General features: G+C 39.2%; 9 non-coding genes across 9 annotated transcripts; all 9 read left to right on the forward strand.

Moving 5' to 3' along the window:
- Positions 1-257: 257 nt before the first annotated feature.
- Positions 258-329, forward strand: trnap-cgg (transfer RNA proline (anticodon CGG)). The gene has a single exon. It is a non-coding gene; the product is annotated as a tRNA-Pro (tRNA).
- Positions 330-629: 300 nt separating this feature from the next.
- Positions 630-701, forward strand: trnap-ugg (transfer RNA proline (anticodon UGG)). Its single transcript has one exon. It is a non-coding gene; the product is annotated as a tRNA-Pro (tRNA).
- A 6820-nt stretch (positions 702-7521) lies between these two features.
- On the forward strand, positions 7522-7593 carry trnap-agg (transfer RNA proline (anticodon AGG)). The gene has a single exon. It is a non-coding gene; the product is annotated as a tRNA-Pro (tRNA).
- Positions 7594-7938: 345 nt separating this feature from the next.
- trnap-ugg (transfer RNA proline (anticodon UGG)) lies at positions 7939-8010 on the forward strand. Its single transcript has one exon. It is a non-coding gene; the product is annotated as a tRNA-Pro (tRNA).
- Positions 8011-8314: 304 nt separating this feature from the next.
- trnap-cgg (transfer RNA proline (anticodon CGG)) lies at positions 8315-8386 on the forward strand. The gene has a single exon. It is a non-coding gene; the product is annotated as a tRNA-Pro (tRNA).
- Positions 8387-8672: 286 nt separating this feature from the next.
- On the forward strand, positions 8673-8744 carry trnap-agg (transfer RNA proline (anticodon AGG)). The gene has a single exon. It is a non-coding gene; the product is annotated as a tRNA-Pro (tRNA).
- Positions 8745-9032: 288 nt separating this feature from the next.
- Positions 9033-9104, forward strand: trnap-ugg (transfer RNA proline (anticodon UGG)). The gene has a single exon. It is a non-coding gene; the product is annotated as a tRNA-Pro (tRNA).
- Positions 9105-9445: 341 nt separating this feature from the next.
- trnap-agg (transfer RNA proline (anticodon AGG)) lies at positions 9446-9517 on the forward strand. The gene has a single exon. It is a non-coding gene; the product is annotated as a tRNA-Pro (tRNA).
- Positions 9518-9862: 345 nt separating this feature from the next.
- trnap-ugg (transfer RNA proline (anticodon UGG)) lies at positions 9863-9934 on the forward strand. The gene has a single exon. It is a non-coding gene; the product is annotated as a tRNA-Pro (tRNA).
- The last annotated feature ends 66 nt before the right edge of the window (positions 9935-10000 follow it).

The following is a 10000-nucleotide window of genomic DNA, read 5'->3' on the forward strand; positions in this document are numbered from 1 at the left end:
TGTGCCCCCTTCAACACCTCATTCTGGAAAAGCCAGTGATTTCATGTGAAAGTTATGTCAAGTTGATCCGGCTATCGGATTCCAGTGTTGGTTGTAGCATTTGTTGGAATAACCCTAACTTTCTTGTACAGCTTCTACAAAACTCAACATTTTCTTTCCCACCTGTAATCATTACAGACAGTCATAACAATGGACATTGCATTTCAGTTAAAATGGACATTTGCCGAATTTTTCTTCTATTACCACCAGGTGTTTATGGCTCGTTGGTCTAGGGGTATGATTCTCGCTTCGGGTGCGAGAGGTCCCGGGTTCAAATCCCGGACGAGCCCTCAGTACTCACAAGTGACCTCGTAACAAGTGAGTCTACATATGAAGCTAGAGGAAAAGAACTGTCCTCTCTCCAACACCTCATTCTGGAGAAGCCGGTGATTTCATGTGAAACTATCAAGTTGATCCAGCTATCGGATTCCAGTGTTGGTTGTAGCATTTGTTGAAATAACCCTAACTTTCTTGTCCTTTCTGTTGTACAGCTTCTACAAAACTCAAAATTTTCTTTCCCACCTTTTCTTTGCATTTCAGTTACAATGGAGATTTGTCGAATTTTTCTTCTATTACCACCAGGTGTTTATGGCTCGTTGGTCTAGGGGTATGATTCTCGCTTTGGGTGCGAGAGGTCCCGGGTTCAAATCCCAGACGAGCCCTCAGTACTATGAAGGACAAAAAATGACATAAGCATAAATAAATAAGTAAATAGATAGATAAATGAATAAATGTAAAAATAATTATATTAATACTTAAACCAAAGCCAAAATAAATACTTTTTGGTCATGAAATGGGCTATTTATTTATTTTTATATTTATTTATTTATTTATTTCTACATTTATTTATTTATTTACTTCTACATTTATTTATTTATTTCTACATTTCCATATTTATTTATTTACTTATTTCTACATTTCCGCATTTATTTATGTATTTATTATTCCTACATTTATTAATTTCTATATTTCCACATCATTTATTTCTGTGTCCCTGTCCGACGAGGAAAAGGAAATATGTAAATTGAGTGGTTGGTCCTTAGTCACTCTGAATCAGGATTGGTTATATCGGTGTGATTGGATCTACTACTACTGCCTTGACTTGAACTTTGCCTTAATACCTTGAGCCCGCAACGCCACAAGCCGCTTAGCTAACCAAAAGTTGTCAAGCTTGTTTCACGTAGTCATGGAAACCTTTACTCGAGCCATTGCCAATGATCTAAGATCTTTGGCGAACGATTTTGAGAACCACGCACCCAATGACTACCTTCAGTTTCGTCTGGAAAGATTATTGGAGGATTTAGTTCGTCTAAACGCTGACATGGATTATGAGGTTGACTTAGTAGTGCTAGATAGCCTTCAAGAAGTCGCCCACCAGCTTCACGTCCTGTCGGAGACGGAGGAAGCGACGATTGGACGTCCATCGTACCTTCTACCTCCAGATATAATTAAAGTTCACCTCCTTATGGGGCACACGGCTGGAGACATTGCGCGGTTGTTCGGAGTCTGCGAGAGAACAATTCGTCGGAGGATGGGGCAGTATGGGATAAGGTAATAATCATAATTCTGCCTAGTCCTTTAGTCTTAAGCAGGCTGCAGAAGTTTGAAGTCACGTTTAGATATATGAATGTGGCGCAGGGATAGGGACAATATTAAGACTATTGAGAGGCTGAGGGAGGCTATATCCTTGCCGAAGCCAGCTACTGATCTGTTCAATGATAAGCCTAGCGCTGGTAGCTGAGAGGCCGGCGGTTGTGAATGAGAAGCCGCCTATTCATTCGACCAGGGCGGCAAGTCATGCTTCTAACATTACAACCCTTTGGATCGGCTACTGGCAAGGCTGGTTCTTAGCTTCCGACGCTGGCGATTAGCACGCTGAAGCTAGCTACATTAGCCATTGATTTCGATGGTCATTTTTTTTCTGTTGTATTTTAGTGGCGTCTGCCACCAAATGGAGGGGTGGGGTGGGGGTGTTGTGGTAAAATTTGGACGTTTCGACCGCAGTGTCTGCTGTCGCCTGCTGACAGAGATAGTAAAGATGTTAGACAGCTGCCTCCATTTATCAGGCAAAAATGTCAGCTATCTCTGGTTTCAATTTTAATTGCAGCTAAGCTAATGAAAAAACAACTGACCTGTTGTGATCACTGTGTTTTGTTTGTACTGTTGTCGTATTTGTGTAATGTTAACCATATGGTTTTCTTTATGATCAGAGTCCACGATCTATTAACGCCATTGGAGGACAAGGATCTGGATGAAACTGTCACCCAAATTCTACAGCACCATCCCAACTGTGGGTACAAAATGATGGCTGGGCACCTGCATGCAAAAGGCATTCGCATACAGAGTAAGTGATTGGAGTCATACCCATTCATCTGATTGGGAAGGTCAGAGAGAGAGAGTCAGAGAGAGTGAGAGAGAGAGAGAGAAACAGCTGACCCAGGCATGTAGTTTAGACTCTAGTTGGAAGTACTACAGGAGAAAACTTTAGGATTATTGTGCATCAAAAATGACCTGTGTGCTTGATGAAAGGTTTCTGTTCTGATTTCATTAACCTGACCATAGACCATAACCTGTATGGATTTCATAGACTAAAACATACAAAAACTTTGTGGAATAAAACTAGACTACAACTAACGATAATTCAAATGAATAAAATGTGACTCACTGCATTTAGTCAAAAGACTAAGACATAAATTAAATTAAAATTGGTTGCCAAAATGAACACTGCATAGAATGTGGGGAGAAAAGATGCTTTTACTGCCAGGCTACATTTTAGGAGAGGGTCAACTTGTTTTTGAGTAAACCTAATTTTGTGTCCCTTTTTTGCATAGTATAGGACAGCGTGTGCAGGAATCAATGCGTCGCATGGATCCCCATGGAGTTTTGATGCGCACCCTCCAGCTTAACCCTCGAAGGCGCAGGAGGTACTCTGTACCAGCGCCTAACAGTTTGTGGCACATTGATGGCAATCATAAATTGATAAGGTAGGCTATCTGAAGAATAGTAACAACTTCAACTAGTTTTACAAAATATCATAGAAACCTCAGCACAGTAAATAATGTGTTGAAAACGAGATAGATAGCTAACTACTTTAATTCAAAACACTTTACAGAACCATACATTGAATCCAATTTGAATCCTGGAAATGTCTTGGTGGTAAAGGGGTAACAGATCCATGGTACATGTAGTGGTTGCTCTTAATATATGTCCATACATATATATTTCAGATGGCGTTTCGTTGTGCATGGTGGTGTTAACGGTTTTAGTCGTGTCATTGTGTACCTGCATGCCGCCACCAACAACCGTGCAGCAACAGTCTTGAGAAGCTTTCTAGAAGCTGTGGATGTCTACGGTGTGCCATCTCGTGTGAGGTCAGATAAAGGAGGGGAAAATGTTGCTGTTGCGCGCTACATGGTGACTAACAGAGGACTTAACAGGAGTTCCCATATTGCTGGCAGGAGTGTCCATAATCAAAGGTAACATATGTAACCCAGATGCCTCCTTTTCTTTTGTACTCAAACAGCATTTTTAAACAGATCTGTGGATTATGTCCATCATTGGTTACTGTTAGGTTGTTTTCACACCACTAATTTGGAATGACGTAATGATAAACAGTCTTACTTTTTTCAATCAGAATAGAGAGACTCTGGAGAGACGTTTACGTGGGAGTGCTTGATCTGTTCTACACAATCTTCACAAACCTTGAGAGAGAGGGCTTTCTCAATCCTGACAGTGAAGTTCACCTGTATGCTCTACACTGGTGCTTTCTGCCTCACATCCAGAAACACCTTGAGGTTTTCCAGCATGGCTGGAACTGCCACCGGCTGAGCACTGAGGGAAATCGGTCCCCACTTCAACTGTGGACTCGCCATGAGCGTGAGGCGCCGCAAGACCCCATGCAGGTTTGATTTTTTTTTGTATGACTGTCCTACATAATAGTCAACATCCTAACCAGCGTATCTAATATTATACAAGTGTTTCAATTGTTAATGCAGGGACAGACCACTCCAAAGTTCTGTTCTGCACGGCTGCATCTGTAGAATAATGTAACTGGGTCAATGACAAAAAATTTAAATTGAAGTATTCCTAAAAAAAAATTTGGGAACTGGATGTAATACATACTTTTGAGTCTGGAACAAATTGTTTACATAAGTCTCATTTGTTAAATAAAATTTCAAAGTGTTTTAATTCACTTTTTTACATTCTTTTAGTAAATGTCAGGTGGCACAACCAACTATATTTATTATTTCCTAGTATTTATTCGACCTAAAATCTTTGGTAAATAACCCTGAGTTTCTACAGTGGCTAACACATTATTTTGTGGTTGTGTTTTGTATTTACATTTCAAAATTAATTTGTAAAATAGGTTTATTTGAAATGTTTTGAACATAAGATAAAGTGTTTTGAAGTTATCGATAAAGTACCATTTTAAATAGTTTAAATAGAGGTTTGAGATTGCAAAACATAAAAGAAAACATATTATTTCAATGCACTGAAAATATACTCAGAAAATAGGTTTTAGAGAATAAAGTGATGCATGTCATGAATCGAATATTGTAAAAGGAAATAAGGCACTCAGCCACACTTATGTCAATGACCAAACTACTAAAGTAGTTTGATATCCAGTAACTAAATGGAGCTTTAAAATTGTTACTACAATGTTGAATTGAGAATTTGATACGTTCAACCAGTTATTTTAAAACTAGGTTTTATTAAGTTACCAGTTACACAGTTTGAGGACGGCTTTAATGTCTTTAGATAATGAATACAATCACTGATTTTGGTTGAACAGACCCTGTAACCGTATCTCCTGTAATTACAGGTTGACATAGAGTATGGAGTTGACTGGCCTGGACCATGTGGTCATCGACATCCAGATGTTGTTGTCCCTGAAGTTAAACTGCAGGGCTCGCTGACTGAGCAGGAAGTAGAAGGTCTGCCAGAGCCTGACGGTCCTCTGTCCAATGTGTTGGATGTCTACATACAAACTGTGAGCCTGTTGTCAGAAATGCTCCAGTAAATTCCAAATTCACAAGGTTCAAGCTAAAAGGAGAAGCTTGATAATGATGAACGATTATAAATGAGATTTGTATTTTGTGTACTTGTATAACAAACATAATGAAAATTACATTTGAGAAATGGTAAGGGCAGGACTTCCAGTGTTTTTATGTATTTTATTATCAACAGTCTTCATATAAAATACCTTCTGTAATGTACAACATGCTCACGAACATCTAGAAGGTTGACAGATGTATAATTCTTACGGTTATGTAACATTCATAAACAAAAATAACTGTCCTGTTGTAAAGATTTCTTGTTCTAGAACATTTAGCTGAAATGTAAATAAAGAGACATTCTGCGAATCAGGCAGCACAACAATCTGCTTTTCTACCCTCTTTCAGAAGAAGATTAAAGAACAAGAACTCAGGTTGTCTCACTTAAACAATGGACTCTTCTCATGGCAGACGAATGAAAATGGTAGCATGACCAATGTGGGTTTGTGCATCTTTAAGATGTCGGACATGGTAGCCGTCATTGGGACAGGGGATGATGACCAGTTGGCGACTTCGTGTTGCTCCAGAAATTTTAAGCAGTTCAAATCCCCCGCCCTCTCTGAGTTTTGGAAATGCTGCTAAGAGGAAGTCACTTAACTCATTTGAATTTGTCTGACTGCCTGAGAAGAGAAGACAGATGATATGTATAACAAAGGCAATTACTAACATATAAAGTACTTAATATTATAATAGTGTATTATAATAAAATAATACTGAAGGGGAGTCTTATTTTAATCATAAATTCACATACAGCAGACATCCTCCAAAAAAGGGTCTAAATTGTGATTATGATTCTATACAAACCTTGAAATGTAAGACGTTTATCCCCCAGTCCTGCAGCAGCAAGCCTCTGTTTGGCAAATCGATTGGGGACTAGCTCCACATTTTTATCGTTAAGACAGCAGAAGTTATGAGTGTAAGAATAAAGTTGTGCAGGCACAGCAAGGGATCGCCGATCTGTCAACCTTCTCCCTCCCTGTCTGTACGGGCCAAACAGTCTTGAAACCTCGGCTAGGATAAAGTGAAGACAACAGGCATTTTAGGACATAATAATAACTGCACTAATAACTGCACAGCACAACTGAAGAAACCCATCATAACCGACTGAATTACATATTAGTCTACACAACCGAACTGACACACATTCTTAATTTTTTCATCCGTACAGTCTCTTATTTCGCATCACAAAATGTTAATTGCGGAAACCAACCGTCAACTGGGTGTGCGGGTGTGTGTGATGGTGGAGGTGAATTTGACGGCTGACGTGAGTTTGCCGCGTTTACAGCAGCCGGTGCTGCAGAAAAAAATAACAACATGGTCGGTGAATTCAGTTTAAGTTAGAACAGTAGCCTTTGTTTTTTTTGTTATATAACCACTTTTGTGGTCACACTTGTTAAATGATCGATCTGCACAGGTGTAACTTACTGTTTTCAAGCTGGTTAGCTAAATCCCGCAGCAGATCTGGCAGCGGCCTCCCAGACGAAGCCATTGCAGGAGTAGCAATTATGTTACCAAGGTTAGAGTTGATAGGAATCGATTGCTACGGTCTGGTTTTCCCAGCTGACCAATCCTGCTTCAGAGTGACGTTAGGTCCACCCACTCAATTTGCATATTTACTTTTCCTTGTACGACATGGACACAGAAATACATAAATAAATAAATGTGGGAATAAATAAATAAATAAATGTAGAAATGTAGAAATACATAAATAAATAGATGTGGAAATGTAGAAATAAATACATAAATGTAGAAATACATAAATAAATAGATGTGGAAATGTAGAAATAAATAAATAAATGTAGAAATACATAAATAAATAGATGTGGAAATGTAGAAATAAATAAATAAATGTAGAAATACATAAATAAATAGATGTGGAAATGTAGAAATAAATAAATAAATGTAGAAATAAATAACTAAATAAATGTCGAAATGAATGAATAAATAAATAAATGTAGAAATAAATAAGTAAATTGATTAATTAATATATAAAAGCCCTTTTCTTTACCAAAATTTGTTTGTTTTGTTATTTTCGTATGTATTTATTTGGTATTTATTCATTTATTTATTTATTTATGCTTATGTCATTTTTTGTCCTTCATAGAGTACTCACAAGTGAGTCTACATATGAAGCTAGAGGAAAACAACTCTGTGCTCTCTTGAACACCTCATTCTGGTAAAGCCTGTGTTTTCATGTGAAACTATCAAGTTGATCCAGCTATCAGATTCCAGTGTTGGTTGTATCATTTGTTGGAAAACCATAAGTGTGGTGTCCTTTCTCGAGTTCATTTTGATACACCCTGTAAAAAAAATAAAGACCTAACATCCTGTAAACATTACAGTCACAACAGTGTACCATCTGAATTTGCAGGTTATGTAAAATTCAGTTTTTTTCGAATTTTTAAACTGATTAAAATCACTGTCATGTGGCTCGTTGGTCTAGGGGTATGATTCTCGCTTAGGGTGCGAGAGGTCCCGGGTTCAAATCCCAGACGAGCCCTCAGTACTCTCAAGTGACCTTGCAATACGTCTCCTGTGTTTCTTTATGAAGCTACAGGCAAAAGGAGGGTTCACAACGTTCTGATCTGAAACCTCATTCTGGAAAAGCCAGTGATTTCGTGTGAAAGTTATGTCAAGTTGATCCTGCTATCGGATTCCAGTGTTGCTTGTAGCATTTGTTGGAATAACCCTAACTTTCTTGTGCTTTCTCTTGTACGGCTTCTACAAAACTCAAAATGTTCCTTGCCCACCTGTAAACATTACAGACAGTCATAACAATAGACAGTGCATTTCAGTTACAATGTTAATTTGTGGAATTTTTCTTCAATTACCACCAGGTGTTTATGGCTCGTTGGTCTAGGGGTATGATTCTCACTTTGGGTGCGAGAGGTCCCGGGTTCAAATCCCGGACGAGCCCTCAGTACTCACAAGTGAGTCTACTTATGAAGCAAGAGGAAAAAAATCTGTGCTCTCTCCAACACCTCATTCTGGAAAAGCCAGTGATTTCACGTGAAAGTTATGTCAAGTTGATCCGGCTATCGGATTCCAGTGTTGCTTGTAGCATTTGTTGCAATAACCCTAACTTTCTTGTACAGCTTCTACAAAACTCAACATTTTCTTTCCCACCTGTAATCATTACAGACAGTCATAACAATGGACATTGCATTTCAGTTAAAATGGACATTTGCCGAATTTTTCTTCTATTACCACCAGGAGTTTATGGCTCGTTGGTCTAGGGGTATGATTCTCGCTTCGGGTGCGAGAGGTCCCGGGTTCAAATCCCAGACGAGCCCTCAGTACACACAAGTGAGTCTGCTTATGAAGCTAGAGGAAAAAAATCTGTGCTCTCTCAAACAACTCATTCTGGAAAAGCCACTGATTTCATAGGAAAGTTATGTCAAGTTGATCCGGCCATCGTAATCCAGTGTTGGTGGAATAATTGTCCTGACTTTTGTGTTTTGTCACATCTTCTGCAAAAAGAAGAAAAATTACAGTCAAATCAATGGAACCATTTGACTCTGCTTTTTAGATAATATAGAGATTTGTCTGCTTTTTGTTGTATTAAAATCAGTCTTTTGTGGCTCGTTGGTCTAGGGGTATGATTCTCACTTAGGGTGCGAGAGGTCCCGGGTTCAAATCCCGGACGAGCCCTCAGTACTCACAAGTGACCTTGTAACAAGTGAGTCTACATATGAAGCTAGAGGAAAAGAACTGTCCTCTCTGGAACACCTCATTCTGGAAAAGCCGGTGATTTCATGTGAAACTATCAAGTTCATCCAGCTATCGGATTCCGGTGTTGGTTGTAGCATTTGTTGAAATAACCCTAACTTTCTTGTACAGCTTCTACAAAACTCAAAATCTTCTTTCCCACCTTTTCTTTGCATTTCAGTTACAATGGAGATTTGTCGAATTTTTCTTCTATTACCACCAGGTGTTTATGGCTCGTTGGTCTAGGGGTATGATTCTCGCTTTGGGTGCGAGAGGTCCCGGGTTCAAATCCCGGACGAGCCCTCAGTACTCACGAGCTACCTTGTACCAAGTGAGTCTACATATGAAGCTAGAGGAAAACAACTCTGTGCTCTCTTGAACACCTCATTCTGGTAAAGCCTGTGTTTTCATGTGAAACTATCAAGTTGATCCAGCTATCAGATTCCAGTGTTGCTTGTATCATTTGTTGGAAAACCATAAGTTTGGTGTCCTTTCTCGAGTTCATTTTGATACACCCTGTAAAAAAAATAAAGACCTAACATCCTGTAAACATTACAGTCACAACAGTGTACAATCTGAATTTGCAGGTTATGTAAAGTTCCGTTTTTTTCGAGTTTTTACACTGATTAAAAGCAGTGTCATGTGGCTCGTTGGTCTAGGGGTATGATTCTCGCTTAGGGTGCGAGAGGTCCCGGGTTCAAATCCCGGACGAGCCCTCAGTACTCAAAAGTGACCTTGCAATACGTCTCCTGTGTTTCTTTATGAAGCTAGAGGCAAAAGGAGGGTTCACAACGTTCTGATCTGAAACCTCGTTCTGGAAAAGCCAGTGATTTCGTGTGAAAGTTATGTCAAGTTGATCCTGCTATCGGATTCCAGTGTTGCTTGTAGCATTTGTTGGAATAACCCTAACTTTCTTGTGCTTTCTCTTGTACGGCTTCTACAAAACTCAAAATGTTCCTTGCCCACCTGTAAACATTACAGACAGTCATAACAATAGACAGTGCATTTCAGTTACAATGTTAATTTGTGGAATTTTTCTTCAATTACCACCAGGTGTTTATGGCTCGTTGGTCTAGGGGTATGATTCTCGCTTTGGGTGCGAGAGGTCCCGGGTTCAAATCCCGGACGAGCCCTCAGTACTCACAAGTGAGTCTACTTATGAAGCAAGAGGGAAAAAAATCTGTGCTCTCTCCAACACC

The sequence above is a fragment of the Semicossyphus pulcher genome, unplaced genomic scaffold (genome assembly GCF_022749685.1).
Source record: "Semicossyphus pulcher isolate SPU_LCO1_2020_fin unplaced genomic scaffold, fSemPul1.0.p SCAF_10, whole genome shotgun sequence".
Lineage (NCBI taxonomy): Eukaryota > Metazoa > Chordata > Actinopteri > Labriformes > Labridae > Semicossyphus > Semicossyphus pulcher.